Here is a 19,789-nt window from a genome sequence, read left to right as displayed (position 1 = left end):
GCCTCGAAAACTTTAATGAGTACAAAATTGTTCGGACTCTCGAATGATTCTTTACTTCGTGCTAAGGCATTACAACCTTTGTGAACATGAATGACAAACAAAGGAAACCTTTAAAAGCCGAAAAGGCTAGAAAAAACCTTTTATATATATATATATATATGATTAAAGGATCATTTTACAAAGGCCACCAGATCGTCCAAATACAAAATATTTACAAAGGCCTAAGGGCTACTTTCACTTCGAGTTCGAAAGATCCTTCTCACTCAACTAGAAAGCCTAAGGGCTACCTAATTCCGAGTTCGAGCATGTCCTCACTTGATCATTAAGCTTAAGGTCTACATAAACTTAAATTTCAAGTTATCATTCAGGGTCCATCGATTAGAAAAGGTCGAAGGCAAGGCTTAATATCGGCTCTTACCTCCCCCAAACCTTGGACCCTTGAACGCAGCTTCATGATCTCATGCTAAGGCATTTTGGCCCGTACATGAAATAACAAAAAAAGAAAAGAAAAGGACAACAGATTCATAAGCCAAGGAAAGGAAGGAATTTTTTTATATATATCAAAAATCATTTACAAGGGCAGTATGGCCCGATCAGAACTCTCTGCAAAAGACGAAATGACCTTAAAAGAAACACTACAAATTCTAAGGGCCCAGTCTTCTTCGGGAGAAGCATCCTCACCCTTGAGGTCTTCCCCAATTTCGAACCTGCTCTTGTTCCCAGAATCGTCGTCGTCAGGAAAGACCAACACTTTGGCTTCAGCTTCAAGCTCTTTGGCACTTTCGATCTCAGTTGTAAGATTAAAACCACGAGCGTGGATCTCCTCGAGAGTCTCTCTTCGAGACTGGCATTTAGCATGCTTAGTAACCCAATTTTCTAGAACATGAGCAGCTTCACCAACCTCCTTTGCCCGAGCCTGAGCAGCTTCTGCGTCTGTCCGATAGATGACCACCATTGCATCAGCATTGGCCTTGGCCATTTCAATCCCCAATTTGGCCGCTTCAAGATCTGTGGCCAGCTTCTTTCTATAGGAAGTTGCTAAACACAACCGAGACTAGAATTCCTCAATTTTCTTTGCTTGCATCGAGGCATTCTCTTTCAAGCTTCGAAGTTGGTTCTCAGTCGAGGCCAGTTGAGCTCGGGAAGCTTCTTTCTCTAAGGCCAAGTGGTCCATCTTCTCCTTCCATCCTTCAGCCTCAGTGTTTAGCGCATATGTTTTTTCATGAAGCTACCTAATCATGTCAAGATTTTGTTGGACTTGTGGGTTCGAACCGTTAGCTATGACGCCTGAACCACTAACTTCAAAAATTATTCTTACCTGCTCTATCAGTTTGGTGTACTCTTCTGAGCCGTTTCTAGCTCAGCACGGAGGCCTTTAGCTTCCCCTTCTCTTTGCTCACTGAGAAGTTAAAAGGCATCTATTTCCTTAGTCAGACCCCGAATCTTGGTCTCATAACGACTGAGTTCCCCTCCAAATTGGAGGAAAGCTTCGTGATGAAGCACCAAAGACTACAAACATAGAAGGGAAAGTTATACAAAGGGAGAAAAACCTAAGTATGAAAACTGACAGGAAAATCATTGATTACCCAATTCAGAGCCTGTTGGGCTTCATTGAAAAGACAAGGCGCTCCCACCTCGTCTATATGGGCTCGGTCGTCTTTTGTGACCAAACACCGGAGGTATCTATCCACCCCTACATGAGCAGCGAGAATCTGGGCATCCTTTGGGACTGTAATCATGATTATCCGCTTGCACCCAGGATCGGCACTAGGGGCCAAAAGTTGATTGGTCAATTTAAAACTCGAGGAAGCCTCGTCCAAGCTCTTCTTCAGAACCTCCAAGTCACTCAGATCGGTGACATCTTCTACCCCAGCAAGTAAACCATGGAAGAGATCCTCCTCTTCATGCGCTCCTTCCCCGTGACAAGTCTCTACGGCTTGAGCGTCGCGTATTATCGAATCAGAGACTGAAGGAAATAAGGAGGAATACCCGATCTCTATTGCCCCAAGTGGGTCATTTAAGGCACTACCACCGTCTTGGGGAGTTGCGAGCCTAATTTCTTCACCAACGTCCACCGCCTCTTCAACGGTATCTTTGCCCTGAGATAAAGCATCTTCGGTCCCTCTTGGATGGGTACTTGGGTCGAAGTCTCCTCCTCGACCACATCAAGACTAGACGAGAAGCATCAACTTCCACAGGTTCCGAAGCTCCCCGGATCTCTGTGCTAGCTCGCACATGGGCCACCAGCCTAGATTCATCTTCATTATCCTCTTCTTCTTCTTCTTCTTCTTCTTCTTTTTCTTCTTCTTCTTCTTCTTCTTCTTCCTCTTCTTCCCTTAATCTTTGGACTGACTCCATAGTCAGTATGATTGTGTTCCCCTTGGGTTTACGAATTGTCCTCTTTTTGGGTTTTTGACCCTTGGAGTTCGAGGCCCTTTTCCTCTTATTCACCTTTGTCGGTGTCGAAATAGGCGGTGAAACTTCTTCATCACCGAACGGGGGCCTCATAGCCGTGTCCTTTTCGAGGCCTACAAGAGGAGAAAGTAAGCAAACTTATGCTTGAAAAGATGTTTGGACGATAGGCAAATCGGTAAATCAGGAATGAAGCTTACCATGATTACGAGCCTCCCAACGACCCTTTGACAAATTGCACCACACGCACTCGACATGTGTTGACGTTGAAACCAGGCTCCTAACCCAGGTTTCAAGATGGGGAACCGCACTTGGCATCCATACAACGGCTATATCGAGAGAAACACTGATAAGAGAGGGTGAAGAAATAAAAATGACAAACAAAAATTAAAGACGGAACCATGCTTATGTTTTATATTCCATTACTCAGGGAATGACATGCTTTCGATAGGGATTAGGTCAGTGGTCTTCACTCGAACGAATGGGCCCATTCAGCCTCGGTCTTTGTCTTCGTCTATACTCGAGATAGGCGCCTTGGTGGCCCGAAGTTGGAGCTTTATCAACCCACCTCGATAGAGTCGAGGACTGTGCAACCTTATGAGGTGGTCAAGGGTGAAGGGGAGCCCATCGATTTTACTCACGAAGAAACAGAGTAGTATCACGACCCTCCAGAAAGAGGAGTGGATTGACCGAGGGTTACCTGGTATTTCTTGCAGATATACGATCACCGAATTGAGGGGACCTAACGTGAAAGGGTAAGTGTAAACACTCAAGAACCCTTTCACGTGGGTAGTGATCGCTTTTTCTACGGCCGGTATCACAACCTCTTTGTTTCCCCAGTTTTCTTTTTTAAGTATGTTACTCCTTTGGATAGAACTACATTATTTAGGCTAAAAACTTTTAATTGGCTAAAAATAATAAAGTTTTAGATAATCTTTTTTGAATTTGACCTGAAAATAAAGATTTACACAATTGAAATAAATAGTCAAGGCATCTAAAAAGTTATTAAAAATACATAGTTTGAAATAAATTATTTTGGCTATAATTTTTTATATAGCTTTAAATTATGGTGCTCTTTTTTTTTTTACAGATTTTACCTGAAAAAGTAAAAATACATAGTTAAAATAAATAGTCATTGCATCAAAAGAAGAAATAAAAAGAGTGCACAATTTCTTCAACTGTGTATTTTTATTTCTTCAATTGTGTACAATTTCTTCAACTATAAAAAGAGTGTACTCTTTTTATTTATTCTTTTGATGCAATGATTATTTATTTCAACTGTGTATTTTTACTGTTTAAAATATGTAAAAAAAAAATAAATTTAGAGCACCATAATTTAGAGCTATATAAAAAATTATAGCCAAAATAATTAGTTTCAAACTATGTATTTTTATAACTTTTTAGTTACTTTAACTATTTATTTCAATTGTATAAATCTTTATTTTCAAGTCAAATTCAAAAAAAGATTAACTAAAACTTTATTATTTTTAGCCAAACAAAAATTTTAGCCTAAATAATGTAGTTCTATCCAAGTTTTATTATAAATTGTACTTGAAAAAAATAATCTAAAGAAGTAACATACTTAAAAAGGTAAAAATATATTTTATTTTTCAAAAAATATCACATATATAGGAAAAATCTACGTGGCAGGCGAGTGCACAGACACTCTTTGCCACATCAGCATCCAGGGGGTAATGGCTCTCAAAAGGCGAAGTTAAGGGGGATAATTAAGACCACGAATAGTTTAAAATTCTGACTAATAATCTGTGTCAAGTTTAGGGGGGGGGGGTTTGAGGTATAATTGTTATCCAATTTATTGGGTAAACAATGATACTCTCCTTAAGTTATTTTATGTGATGCACTTTTATTGAGCAGAAAATTTTAAAAAGAAAAGAAACTTTTTTGAAGATAAACAAGTCATAAATATCTGTGTTACAATAAATTACCTCTTTAAAATTAAATTATTTTAAATAAAAAGATATTCGTTTCTTAAATAGGCTAAACAGAAAAATATATTACGTAATTGAAATAGATTGGGCAATATAATAAGACAGGCGTAAAATATTAAATAAGAAAGGCAATAACATTTACTCCACTTTATGTATATTAATGTTGGAAATCGCACCGACACACGTGACAGGCGCCAATAGAAGTCAGGTTTCACGTTATAGGTCAAAAGCGCCCTAACTAGGGCTGTTTATCAGGTGAATTGAGCGGTTATTTACTCTTAACGATTTGGCTTATCGATTATCAGCTTTTAAATATATTAGTCCGTGAGCCACTCAATAAAATATCGGGTGGATTGATATCGGTTTAACTCTTATCGAGCGGATCGGGCGATTTATCGGCCTAATTCAATCTATATTGCACATGACGATGCAATTTACCAAATTTAGCTATTATCTTTCTGTAGCAGCGCATTCTTTCCTTTCTTTGTAATTACTTGAACTCGTTCCAAGTCATACACCACTTTTGACTGTCTTAAGGAGTTCCATTTTCTCTTAGGCACATCTATAGTGTGGTTGTCGTTGAAGTGGAATGCACACCAACAGATTAAAATTAAGAGTCAATAAAAGTGAATCAATAGTAGTGGTTTGCAGCAGATTTCTAGGACGTTATCCCTTTTGTCTTATGCCTTAGCTGCTGCGATTTAAGTCTCAGAGTTTCAGTTGAGTGAGCTGTGGAAGAATCTCTCATTGAACTTCTTGGCCGCAATTTTCTCAATGTAATATCTTAATGCTTTCCTTCTGATTGGCTTTTGTAGCAATGCAAAGGATTTCGTGTGTCTCAGACTTGGTCTACGGATTTTTTCGAATATTTTCCAAAACATGTAATGCCATAAAAAAAATCTACTACTATTATTACATGGTCAATCTTTAACGGGTTAACGAATTATCCATTAAGAAAATTGAATAATCCGCGCCCCAAACCGATAAACCGTTAATAAAAAAATTCAATTCGTTCTTCGTCCGTTAAATCGTTAACCCGATACTAATAAGCCATTAAGCTTCGGTTTCAGTTTGATTTTAAACACCCCTAGCCCTAACACACGACGCATAAGTCTTACGAATTTTCAAGTCTATAATATCTTTAAAATATTTAAAAATATTATGTTAAGAGATAATTAGCGTATGCAGGGACGACTCAATCATTTTAGAGGCCTAAAACCAAAATTTATTTAGTGACCTTAAATTTAAGAAGTAAAACATATTCTTTTCTTATAAAAGCTTATTGTTCTAGATTTTTGAGATATAATGTTAATACTTCTTTTTCGAATGACAATATATTCAATTCATTTAATCTTTCTTGAGAATTGTTGATCCTAGGTAAGGTTTTTTTAAATTTTACTTTTAAAAACCTTATGTCTATTATATTGAGGCAATTGTTACATGAACCGTTAAATATTATTTTATAAAAAATATATTCATTTGAAAAAGAATCAAGTCTTTTTATTTGATTGAATATGTCGATTATAGTATTATTTTCTACTTGGACTATTTTTTAAAATATTTTTAATTTAAAAAATAAATCTAAACCATCAATATTAGAGTGACTATTATACTTTAAGGAATATTCACGTTTTTTTAAGTTCTCGTCATTTAATGATCTTAAATTTTTACCACTTAAATCATTTTTCGAAGGGCCATGGCTCACTTTGGAGTGCACATCTTATAGATATATCACCTCCATTGTTGACACTTCCTAACTTGGTGGAAAACACTCTGATTTTCATATTCACTTCCTCCCAATGTGAATGGAAGGCAAAGTATAATGTTTTGGGGGTACTTTCTTGAGGATGTTCGAGTATGCTATATATGATATGTGCCCTACAAAGTCATGAGCTCTACTTGTTATCTTTTTTCTCCTCATAGGAATGTCCTTTTCTTTTATACATTTTTATCAACTCTTGAAAAAAAACCAAAAAAATCATGATTGTTTTTTTCTTTTTCTTTTTGGCCTTTTTCGCTGAGGAACTATACTGTGCTATTTATGATTTCCATCCGAAAACTCTGATAGAGGAGACATTTTTGTTAATGTATCTATTGGAAAATTTAAAGTGCTATAGTTCTATATATGCGTTACCACTAATGCAAATCGAAAAAATTTAGAAAAGAAAAAAAAAATAAGAAGAAGACAGTTATTCTATTCCAATCCCAATGGATACAAGCTGAAAATAATTCTTGTTCTACTTATAAAAATAAATAAAAAAAGGAATAGGAGAGTGTTTTGATAAAAAATTTGAGTGCTACAAATTTAGCATAACGTCTTAAGTGATATAATAAGTTAAAAACTAAGATAATCATAAGAAAAATGACTTTAGCATAAGTGAGAGAAGTCATTTTCTCCTTTTTGATGAAAAAATATTTCTGTACAATCAGACACCAAAAAATATTGTCTTTTTCATGTAGAAAAATAATTTTCAGTCATACCAAATACACACTATAAAAAGTGATTTTCCATACCCTTCCAAAATCCAAAACTAAAAGGACATGTGTTTAAAATTTTGGCGAAGGTAAATAATGTAGTTAGCTAAAACAACAATAATACTTGGTCATGTAACATTACTAATTGGTCATGTAATAATAATGTGAAAGGCCTAATTATTACCTCCAAATTAAGAACAGAAGGTTATAGGTGGATTAGGTTGTCACAAGGTACGTAATGTCAGCCTTGAATAGAGTGAAATATGAAACTACATATCTAATCTTCTTTAGAATTAAAACTGAAAAATATTCCATAGAATCTAACAATTAAAAAACCCAGATACAGAAATACGAAAAAAAAATAGAGCAAGATATGAATCTACATATCTAATCTTCTTTCAGAATCAAAATTGAAAAATATTCATAGAATCTGACATTAAAAATTCAAATACAAAAATAAGAAAAAGACACACAAAACCATCAAAAGATAATTGTTGAATACAAAATATTATCTTACTAAGCCGACTAAACTTCACTGATTTTCTTGTCATCCACCCCCATGCATTCCCATCCAAAAATTAAAGAACTTTTAATATTGCTGGGTTATGGCAAAATATTCACTGTGCCCCCTTGTGCGTAAGTCATGTCCAACCGTTTTAGATTTACGTCTGCTTTAAAATTAAATAACACAAGATTATATACTCCTTATAGAAAAAGATTATTTTACATGTGATGTTATTGCAAATGCATTTGTGCATTATATAGGTTAGAATCTATTTGATTTGTGCACTTCCATATGATATTATCTCTGTATTGCACGTGGGGTTTTGTGTGTGTCTGGACTTTATATAGAAGCACAATGTATTTGTATAATTAAAATGATCAGTTAATAATAAATGCTGGTTAATGAAAGTAGAAATAGTGTGGGACTAATTAAAACTTGTAAAACACAGAAAGGCTTATAGTGGGGATAAAAGGGGTAAGTTACATTGGATAATTTTAAAACAACAAAAATTTAATTTTGTGACTTTCTTTATAAATATAATAAGTGATTATTTGAGAAATTAACTCCGAAAATGAGTAAACTAACTTGAATTATCGGGTTTGTAGAGGGAGACCAGAGACGTGATGTGCTAGGTGAAGACAAGAAAGACAATTAGAAAAATAGCTTTAGGACCCCCAAAATTACGGCCTCAAATTAAATTACTCATTTAATCATTTGTTGTCAAATATTTTTACCAATCTTATATATTTTGAATGTTTATACAACTTTTTGATGAAAATATGATTGATGTAGTTAGGGTTGAATGTTGTAGACAAAATTGTTGTTACTTCTAACCTTTTATTTTTGTTAATTCACTTTAACTTTAATCAATCTTATTTACAACTTTGACTTTGTTAAATAAATTTAAGGGTTCTTCTTACATTGCGGCTTTAGGCTAAATATTCAATTATCTTTCTAACCTTTTCAATATAGGTTTAATGAAATATATATATATATATATATATATATATATATTAAAAATTACAAAAAATTTAATAACTTTGAAGCTAGAAAATATAACAGTCTAGATCGCTAGTGATATTATCCACTCTGGGCTTAGGACTTTCACGAGTTTAAAACGGGTCACTAGGATCCAATACTTATTAACTTATATACCCAACATCCCTCTTGTGTCTTGCCGATGTGGGATTCTGTCTAAAGTTTGGGGTTGTTACATACACCCCCTCTTACGGACTCAATGTCGCCCTCGCTGAGGTTTTCCCCCACCGCATATGATTCGCCTAGACTTAGCACTGAGGTTTGCCCCGCCTAACCGGGATTTGCCTAAACTCAGTTGAACTCTGACTCACTATCGGCAAGGCTGACACAAGAGTAACTCTGATATACCATCTGTAATAGTCCAGCCCGCTAATGATATTGTCCCTCTGAGCTTAAGCCCTCACGGGTTTAAAACGCGTCATTAGGGTATAAGGCTTATTAACTTATATACCCAGCATACCTCTTGTGTTTTGCCAATGTGGGCCTCGTCTAAAATTTGGGGTGTTACAATTAAATTTTGAAACTCAAAATTTTCAAAGTATAATACAATGTGCTCATTTTAAAAAATAAAGAATGAATATTTCAAATTTGAATTTTCAGTTTACCTATGGGAACCCATTCCATTCAATAAGTACATTCATACGTACATAGATATGTGTAAAAATAGGTGAATCCAGCATAGAGACCTCCACTGCCTTGAACTCAAATATCATATACATATTAGATCATGCAATATATTGATGATTTGAAATATTTATTTGCCTCTATATATAGATAAATGTTTTTTTCTTTTTCTTTTGTGAAATATAACAGAAACGAATATCAAATATTGTCAAATTAAAATCAAGGATCTTCTTTTCGTTTCCATCTATGTCCAATTTCCTCTACTCAATTCTCCCCCTCCCCCTCCTTTCCTTTGATCCAACCCCAATAAACTTTAAAATTTATGGCCAGTTAATTCCAATGACAAAATAAAAATGAGTTTACCAGTGATACAACATACACATTGATCGTGTAAAGAGATATTCTCTTCCAATTTTACGTTTCCTTCGGCTATAAAAAGATACGTATACACTCCACCTACGTCTCTGTATAATATTCTCTCCCAAATTCATCCCTTGTTCCAATCATCGCAACAACAATAATAAACGTGAATCAGAAATCACAAATACATAATTCTCTTCCAATTTCAATCACAAATTCATCCCATATTCCCATCTATACAAGTAAACTCATCAATTTATTCTCAAATTGTTAAACGTGAACATCAATTTGAGCTGATTCAGAAAATCGAACAAATTGAAGAGAAATCAGCTTCAAAATCGAAAGAAATTATCTCCATGCCGGCTACCCTTTTCTGTCTCTCTTCTTCACTCTCGTTGGAAAACTTTTTTCGCTCGCCCTCATCGCTACCGGTAGTGAGTTGCCTGTACAATTGTCATACAAATTTAATACATCTACAACAACATACAACTTAAATATAAATTTCATAAAACTATTAATAATACATTATACAATTTATTTACAATATTCATATAAAATAAATACTAGTACTACAACAGAATACAAATGAAATATAATTTTCATACAAATTTTATATAGCTATAATATAATTCTGATACATATATACACCTTTATTTAAGAGAGAGTATTTATAATTTAAATACAAATTTTATATAACTATTCATACAGTATACAACTTATTTACAATGTATTTATTTACTACTTTCATACTACATTTATATAAAAGAAAATATAACTACAACAGAATAGGATTTAAATATAATTGTAATACAATTTTTAATATAATTTTGTATGTATTTTATATGTTACGTGTTCTTCTTTCTCTTCAAGTTTCAATATGAAAACTCAGCCAAAAACAACTCTTATCTTCACCAAACATACTCAAAATTGAGATATAAAATTTAAAGGATATTCTCAATTTTTTGCAACAATATCCAATCCAAATAAATAATACGAAAAAGGGCCAAAACTATCCTCAGACTATTTGATTTGGTACAAATATGCGCTTTGTCCACCTATTAAGCCAAAAATGCCCCCATCGTTATCTTTCTGGCTCACTTATGCTCCTATGACTAATGGTCAATGCCAAAATAAAAAAAGTTTATTTAAATTATACGTGATAACTTTTTGTTGGTCCAATTTTAAACCATGCCCCAATTAAATAAACCCATCTTTAATCCTTTTTTTACCCAACCCCAAAATCCAAACCACCTAAAAAAAATAGCCAAACTCTTGATTGTCAAAAAATTAGCTTCTCCATCTTTTCAACTATACCATCACCACAGTTGCCACCATCCCATTTCCTCCATAACAACAACGCGCCACCACAACCATGATTCTCGTGTTTGCTCCATTCCTCCATTTTCGAACAATAACAACAAGAATATTGTGCTCATCGAAAAGGGTCTGATTAGAAAATCTTTAAATTTTTCCGATTTAATGTCTTTTTTTGTTGTAAAATTAGGATTTTGTTCAAGGAGGAGTATCTAGGCCATAAAATTTTTATTTTCTACAATAAATTACCATTTGGGTCTAACAACTTATTAAGAGTTTGCAAAATTTGTAAAAATTGTAAAGAAAAAACTCGACTATTCCGAAATTTAAAGCCCATGAATTCATAATGGGTTCTTTGATTATCTTATGTGATGAGAAAGAAAAAAAATTACCATTATAAGTGACATTTGAATGTGAAAATTAAGGTCTTTTAACAAACATTTTCGAAAATGCCTTTTTCCCCTCCGGAGAGAGAGAAGTTCGGTTTTCGACATTCATGGGGGGTAATAACTCATTTCCTTTTGGAAATTTGGGTATTTTGAAGAGTCGCCACCTAACGGATTATGGTGCATTAGGATACCTAGAGTAATTAACTTTTAGACTAGTTTGCATTACCAGAGATTTAGGGTAAGGGCTCGAAATAATCTTGAGGGGAAAGTGTTAGACACCCCTCTCGGTCCACAATGGTGGGTCCCAGCCGAACTTATACTTACGAATTAGTCCTTTTATCAATTAAACGATTTAAACACATATTTGCAAATAAAGGCATGTTTTGGACATCTCAAGTAATGAGATAAAAAAAATGAAAAGACTTGAACAAGTTGCATACATATAGAAAAGTAAAGTTTAAATATCGGAAATTGGGAAAAGGGGGTCCTAGGTTGGTTAGCCTACAGGATCACCCCACACAATGCCCGATAAACACTCCTCAATGAAGGGTTACACGTGACATTAGCGCGTAGTCATCATATCCTTACTACCCAATTCCCTCCCCTTGGTCATGGCCTAAAGCGCTCTAGCAATCTTGAAAATGTCCTATGCGTGCACTTCCCGTCCCTTCCTCGTGGCCCTGGAGGTATTTTAAGACCTCTACTTTTGGATAGTTCTAGACTTTCCTAAGGTTTTAAAGGATAAAAGTATAGGCGTTAATCAAGAACAATTAGGACTGCATTTAAAGAGAACAAATTATAGGCTCACGGTTACCTCCACAAATATAACAAGTAAATGCACGTCTTCAAACAACAGTCAGGTATTTAAGAGAAAATCCTAGAACATGATATCTAGGTGAGCAGAGATTATGCAGTATTGACTTAGGACAAAGTGTAAAAATCCTATTTAGCTTGCCTACTGATTTAGACTTGTTAAATTTGAACAGTTTTAAATAACAAAGCACAGTTTTAGAGTTGTGGAGTTTAAGCTAGCGTTTGGACATAGATTGACTTGAAACTTGAAAAAATAATTTTTGAAGTAGTTTTGAAAAATAATTTTTGGAAGTTGAAATTATGTTTGGACATGCATTTTATTTGAAAAAAATTTGAAGTTTTGTGAGTAGGAACTTGATTTTCACCCAAAATCTAGCATAAACTAGATTTTGGAAACTTGAAAAATATTTTCAGAAATTTTTCAAAAACAGATCACTAATCTATGGACAAACAATGTTTTCAAAAAAATTTTGAAAAAAACTTGCCAAAATGTATGGCCAAATGGGGGCTAAATCACCCTATAAGCTTGCCTAAACGCAGAACAATGATGTCCTAAGAACATGATATCTACATTGATACAGTAAAACAATGAACAATTTTAAACGGACACTTGAGATCTTATAGACATGCTTTCTAGCGGTAGTAAATTAAGGCAGTGTTTGAAAACTCATTTAAAGAAGCGGACAGTTGATTAAGCCAATTCAGAATGAACTAACGTGGATTAAACTGATTTGTTTAACTAAACTGATTTTAAGTTCTATAGGCAGGATTTCTGATTTTTATTCCTATAGGCATGGTATCTAATTGTTAAGAGCTGATTTTCGAACTTATAGACATGATTTCTAGTGAGACGAATGTAAACATATGTTGTAGCAGAAACCAAACTCAATCACTTTACACTATATAGGCATGATATCTAATTGTAAAGTTGATTTTAACCCTATAGATATGATTTCTATTATTGAAGTCATTTGGATCCTATAGGCATGATTTCTAATGTTGTGAAGGTATAGCAAACATAGCAAATGCATTAACACAAATTCTATAGGCATGGTATCTACCCGAGTTACCCAACATATATAACTACCCACCCCTTTTTCACTAATCACCCCAATGTTATTTACAAATAATTATTACAGACCAGCTAAATAAATTACATAAATAAATAAAAGAAGAAGAAGTTAACTATAGGGAGCCTGAAGCAGGCCCAAGTGACTTCCCAAGCCTCTAATAAACTCAAATTCCAAAGTCCCATAGACAATTATTATGTATAGGTGTGTCAGAGTTTCCTAAGGGTCTCAGGGATCCCGGCCAGTGCTCACACCTAGACCTTTTCTCAAACAATAATTGATTTAGGCACAGTGTGGAAAGGCCAACTCTGACATGCCAGAGTTCAGATAGATCTCAAGGATCTCAAGGTAGTACACATGCCGTAGAGGCAGAACCTAATATCCTAAGAGTAAAGTGAGAGTGCTTGACATTGTTCTGTTTTAAAAATAGTACAGAGATAATTTCAGAAGTAGAAAAGTTTTTCAAAAAATAGGAAATGACATAGTGGTAAAAGACAGTTTGAGAAAAGTAGCAGCCAATCAACTAGTCATAGGAGACACCCAGATTCAGAAAAGAACACTTAACAAACAGATCTTCACATGGGGATAAAGGGATTGTGGCACATAAGGATCACATTAGGGTACATGGATAGGGATAGAGAAAACATATAGTCACAAACTACATACAACACTTAGGATCTCAGAGACTCAATAAGCCATGCTAGGCAAAGAGATAAATAGGAAAGAGTGCACACTTTGGACAGGATAGAATTTTAGACATGTTGGGCAAAGAAGTAAGCAGGAATTCAAGTTCTGATGAACTAGTGTAAGAATGAAACATATAGAGTTTGGATTCCAAAACTTAACTAGAGACATACCAGTTGAAGAAAAGGGTACATAATATAAATCAAATGAAGTTCCAATATCTAGCCTTGGCTTTCAGCCCGCTAGATCAGCAAGTATCACAAAAGCATAAGAGAAAGAGAACCTTTAAAGTGTAAGTGTGCCTTTTTGTGAACTAATATGTTGTTGTATAGAACATAAAATAAGGGGGGGGGTTATATAGTAATCAAAAACTTAACAAATAAGGTAAGAGATCAATTAAGTAGCAAAATCAAGGAAGTCACATGTAAATCAGCAAGATCTTCCCTCAATCAAGGGACAGTTAAATCAGTCGGTAAAATCATGCTAAGTATTTAAGGAAAAGAATCAAGTAACGCTTACTATAGAGTAGGTAATTAGGGGTAAATGAACAACAGTTTAATTAAGGAAACGAATCAGTAATAATCAGTGGAATACAAACAAGGCAGGGAAAAACAATTAAGGCAAGCAAATTCAATCAACTTGAGTAAAGAGGTAAGAATCAAACGTTTAAATGAAAGTGTTCAGATTAAACCAGGAAATAAGGGATTCAGAGTAATCAAGGGTTCAGAAAGTCATGAAAGAGTCAGCATGTTTAGCATATAAAATAAGGTAGAACATGAATAGTCAGGATTTCACATAGCTTTAACAAAACACAGAGTTAAACGACACTGATTCACTGAGAAAGATCAAGCATATAGAATCAATAAAAGTGTTGAATCAAGCAATTCAGTAGAAGCATATTAGGACAAGAAAATCACGAGAAATCACAAGAACCCAAAGCAATAACACAATCAGATATACCAATATCCAGAAACCAAACAAAGAACTCCAAAAATTAGGGTTTTCGGTACAAATGGGCTAAGGTTGTAGCAGACTCATAAAATCAGTCAAAATATATGAGGAGCAAAATATTAAACACAGAAAATCATCAAACAATTTTTAAAAAAGAAATTCCGGAAACCCTAGTTTCAGGAAAAGATGAAAATCACTTAAAAATCATATGATTCTTGTAAAGATCTTAAGGCTATTGTAAAACTCGCAGGAAACAAACCCAAATCATCTTAGATCTGTACAAATCTAAGAGGTTTAGAAAAGAAATTAGTATTTCGAAGAGAACCATATAGAGAAGAAGAAACCTGCTTAGAAAACCATATATCATAGCTACTATAGGACAATCTCACTCGAAATCACATCGGAATGGCCTGGAACAGGCGAGAGAAGAACCATAGATGCAAGTCGACTAGCCCTGGTCCCTTGAGGGCCCTAGAGATGGCAAGAGTGACATGAGGGAGGCCATTGGAGGCCTGAGGGGTGGTGAGAGGTCACTGGAGATGGCCATAGATGAGTGACATTGTTTGGAGATTAGGGTTTAGGTTGAGAGCGTTTGAGAGCAGATAGGATTAAGTGACGACGGTGTACGGTGTAAAATGAATTAGGTTTGGGGCGGGGGGGGGGGGGGGGTCATTAGGTTTAATTAAGGAAGAGGAAACCTAGACAGTTGATCAAAATGATCAACGACCAGGATTTGGCTGGGTATAGGGTTAGGACAGACGGGTATTGGGCCTGGGGTTTCTGGGTTGGTTCAAAAGGGTTAGAATTGGGCTAGTTGATAGGCTAAGTGTTAAATGAAAAGGGGCTATTTGTTAAATACATAATTAATTGCTAAAACAATTTTATAAATAGTTAATAAAATTATAAAAAATGATTTTCATACACAGAAATGTTTTAAACTAATTACTTAATATTTTAAAAATATAAAAGGCTATTTTCCGGCAAAATAATGTAATAATTCACGCATAGGCTATAATTACAAAGTAATTGCAATTGTATCCTAAAAAAAATACAAATGTGGCCATTTGTGCAACAATGAAAACTTATTACAAATGTAACTGATAAAATTAAATTACAAAATTATTATAAAGCTATTTGTGATGCAATCAGTGATTGTTTTTATAAAATAAATGCAGGGAGAAATTAGTTAAAATATTTTTAAAAATGCAGAAATTGTATGAAAAATACTAATTGATACCCAGGCATAGTTTTGAAAATATTATAAAAAAATTGGGTATCAACAACAGCTCCAATGGCAAATGTAAATTGAAGAAAATGATAAAAATATAAAAAAGGACCAAAACTACCCTAAACTAAAAATGTGGTGGAAGCGTGGTTGCTATGGAAGAAAGGGGATGGTAGCAGCTATGATGGTGGTAGAATTGGAAGGATGGAGAAGTTAATTTTTTTGACAATCAAGAGTTTGGCCTTTTTTAAGACGGGTTAGAGTTTTGGGTTAATAAAATGGGTTAAGGGTGGGTTTATTTAATTGGAATCATAGTTTAAAATTGAACAAATAAAAAGTTACCACGTGTAATTTAAATAAATTTTTTTTACTTGGCATTGACCGTTAATAGTAGGGGTATAAGTGCGCCAAAAAAATAACGGTGGAGATATTTTTGACGCAATAGGTGGACGGAGGGCATTTATGTATCAAATCGAATAGTCTGGCGGAAGTTTTGGCCCTTTTTCGTAAATAATATTTAAAAAAAAATCAAAATCGCATTCAAAGCTTCGAAACTTTTTATTGGCTTTCAATGAAGGAGAATCAAACACCCTCATGGGTTTGGGCCAAAGCTATTGAGTTCTGCCGAACCTGTGACCAGGACGATGGTGATGCCCGTAGATACAAGTCGCAAAGTCCTTGTTTAAAACTCCATAGCTAAACAATTGAAATTCATTGTTGAATTCCTTGAAGAAGACAAGAGATAGAAATGAGAAAAGAGAAGAGAAGCAGAGAAGATTACAACAACAACAATAGGTCGGAGGAAAAAACACACACATAATATGAGAGAGAGAAAGAGAGAGACATGGGAGAGAGAGAGATATAAAGAAAAATTGATCGGGTATCAATTATTACATATTTAATTGTCTATAATTAAGGGATAATCATTTATAATTACTAAGTATATAATTGGTAATTTGTATATAAACTTATAATTAAGTTAAAATCTCAATAATAAGGATAAATAAGTTTCAAAATTGAGACTGACTGCTTGGAACTAACCAATCTTATTATCTCTAACAATTGTCTCTATCAAAATTTGATTGACGATTGCACGTGCCTATTGTTGACGGCGACTGATCCTCCTCTAAAGCATGTGTTTAGAGAGGCTAATGGAGTAGCGGATCTATTAACTAAAGATGGATGTAATATGGACGTTTTTGGTGTTTGGTTTACTTATGCTTCCCCTTCCGCTTTTGTATCCCATGCACTAGAAAGAGACAGACTAGGAACTATGTTACCTAGACTGACCTTTCGTTGTAATAGTACTTAGTTTTGTGTTTGAATAAATCCTTTATTACCAAAAAAAAGTTCCAAAATTAGCATAGATAAGTAAAAATTCTTTATTTCAAAGTATTTTGACCGATTATGCAGGTCCATTACATATCTCTATGTTTTCTAGTTTATCAATCTACACTTACCATAAATGAAGGGTTACATTTTTGCAGTGACGAAACACAATCATATCATTTAAAAATTAGTTACCGATAAATATTATATACTAACACAGTTTTAAAATTTATATGCGATAAATTATATAAAAAGTGTATAAAATCAGTTAATTTTATAATAAATTTTACAAAAAATGTATAAATATGCCCTTGAACTATGCGAAATTGAAAGGATTTGTCCATCGTTAATACTTTGACATAAGCATGCCCTTACCGTCCAATACTTGCTCCAAATGTGCCCTTATATTAAGCGATCCCATATGGAAGGTATATTTGATCCCACACGCATACTTTGAGGGCATATTTGGTCCATTAAAATTCTTAAGCTTCTACATTATTAAGTTATCTTATTTGGTTCATGACAAGTTAATGAAAGTTTATATTGATAAAATCCACCATAAATCGATTGCTTTCCTTACGTAAATCTTAAATACGAACAAATAGAAGCAAAGTATAGAAAAACCTAAATTATTTTGTTGGAAGAGAAATCTATACAGTGAGCGATCAATTTGAGAGGTTTCTCTTTCAATAAATGATTTAGGTTTTTGTACACTTCTTTGTTCCTTAACCACGCTTCTCTTTGTTTCTAAGTAAAGTGTATCATGTTTTGTTTGCATGGAGCGAGTCAGTAGTTTAACTTTTGCTATTGGGTTGAGATTCAATACATTTGATTGATGCCGTTGATTCAATTATTGCCTATGGCGGTTGACTAGTCTATTGTATTAGTTTTTATTGTTGTGATATCAAAAATGGTTATTTAGTGATGTTTTGAGGCATATGAAGTCGTGGTGTCACTTATTGATATAAGTGTTCCAACAAATGGTTGAGTTTTATCATTACAAACTTTAATTACATTGCCATGAACTAAACAAAATAATAACATAAATTTTTTAGAATTTTAATGAGCAAAATATGCCCACAAAGTATGTGCGTGGAACCAAATTTGCCCTCCATATGCCGTTTAAAATAAGAGCATATTTGGAACAAGAATTATACAACAGAGGCGTATTTGTGCCAAAATATTAACGAAGAGCAAATTCGCTCAATTTCACATAATTTAAGGTCATATTTGGACCTTTTCCGTTGATTTTAAGTAGTTTATGGTATAGATTTTTGGTTAAACCTTAATATATAAATCTTAGTGAGCTAAGAGTAATAAACAGTTAGGTCTCCGGTTGGAGTGTTCATAAAAACCCGAAAGTTCGAACCAAATCGACTAAAAAAACCGAACCAAATCGACTAAAAAAACCGATACTTTTTAAGTTTGATTTGGTTTTGGTTTTGAATTTTAAAAACCGATCAAATTTGGTTTGATTTTGATTCTAATAAAAAAATAACCGAATCAAACCGACTATAAAAGTAGCTATTTAAATTTATTATTACACATATATATGTGTATATTTTTATATAAAGTTTCTAAAATGTTATGGTACATATTAGTCATTTATATTTTTAGTCTAGTTCTTTGCTATTTAATAATCTAATTTTTTGCCTTTACATTTTAGTTTGATTGGTAGTTTTCTTTTGCTAAGTATAAAAAAAAATTATTTCATGTTAAAAATAATCAATTTTTAATTGAGTAGTTAAATTATTCATCACTATTGATTCAATTATCATCAATATATCTTGATAAATGATAAATTTCTCAAAGAACAATTGATTTGATAGTGTTATGTTGAAAATGTAATAGCCGGAATATCCGTTTGGTAGTGTATGTCTCATATTTAAGAAAAAATCCGATAAATAACCGAAAAACCGAATCGATAAAAACTGACTTAGAGCCCGTTTGGCTTAGCTGATTTAAATAGCTGAAAAGCACTTTTAAGTGCTGAAGCTGATTTAAAAAATAAGCATTTACGTGTTTGGATAGAAGTGCTGAAATTAATAATAAGTAGCTGAAGAACTGGGTATACAAAGAGTTTTGTTTTAAAAAGAAGTATTTTAGGGATAGAATAGTAAATATTTGGGTCAAACTTAAAGTGCTCATAAGCTGAAATTTGATAAGTTGGGGGAGGGGGGCAACTTATGGCTTTTGACTTATTTTTGGCTTATAAGCACTTAACTTATAAGCACTTTTAATTTTATCAAATGCGTAGATAAGCCAAAAAGTGCTTCTAAGCCAGTTTGACCAGCTTATAAGCTTAGCCAAACACCCTTTTAATTGATTTAGCTTGATTCCAATATTTGAAAAACCGACTTACTTAGTTTGGTTTCTTTTTCGAAAAAAACCGACCCAAACCAAACTATGAACACCGCTAGTCTCCGGCGACAACCGTTATAAAAGGATATTAATTTACTATCCTTTTTCTCCGCCCACTCTGTTTCGACAAACTTTGGTGACTTTTAATTCTACGTTAGGTCAACTCGTACTTGAAAATTGATTTTACTTGTAATACGTTACTTATATATATATATATTTACTATTTATCTTCAAAAAGGTACTCTTTTAGTATTCGAAAGTTTTTATGCGGTCCCAATCAAAAGGTAATT

The sequence above is a fragment of the Nicotiana tabacum genome, chromosome 18 (assembly GCF_000715075.1).
Source record: "Nicotiana tabacum cultivar K326 chromosome 18, ASM71507v2, whole genome shotgun sequence".
Taxonomy (NCBI): domain Eukaryota; kingdom Viridiplantae; phylum Streptophyta; class Magnoliopsida; order Solanales; family Solanaceae; genus Nicotiana; species Nicotiana tabacum.
Note: the sequence above shows the minus strand (reverse complement) of the source record.